Below are 490 nucleotides of genomic sequence, written 5' to 3'. Positions count from 1 at the left end.
AATATGGATTCCAATATTCTCCATAAAATCCTAGCTAATAGGATCCAACAATATATTAAAAGGATCATCCACCATGACCAAGTGGGATTTATCCCCGGGATGCAAGGGTGGTTCAACATTCGCAAATCAATCAATGTGATAGAACACATTAATAAGAGGAGGGAGAAGAACCATATGGTCCTCTCAATTGATGCAGAAAAAGCATTTGACAAAATACAGCATCCTTTCCTGATTAAAACACTTCAGAGTATAAGAGATAGAGGGAGCATTCCTCGAGTTCATAAAGTCCATCTATGAAAAACCCACAGCGAATATCATGCTCAATGGGGAAAAGCTGAGAGCCTTTCCATTAAGATCAGGAACACGACAAGGATGCCCACTCTCACCACTATTGTTTAACATAGTACTAGAAGTCCTGGCAACAGCAATCAAACAACAAAAAGAAATAAAAGGTATTCAAACTGGCAAAGAAGAAGTCAAACTCTCTCTT

This window comes from Phoca vitulina, unplaced genomic scaffold, assembly GCF_004348235.1.
Source record: "Phoca vitulina isolate PV1807 unplaced genomic scaffold, GSC_HSeal_1.0 scaffold25, whole genome shotgun sequence".
NCBI classification, from domain to species: Eukaryota; Metazoa; Chordata; class Mammalia; order Carnivora; family Phocidae; genus Phoca; species Phoca vitulina.
The sequence above is the reverse complement of the archived record's forward strand: the minus strand, read 5'-3'. Positions refer to the sequence as shown.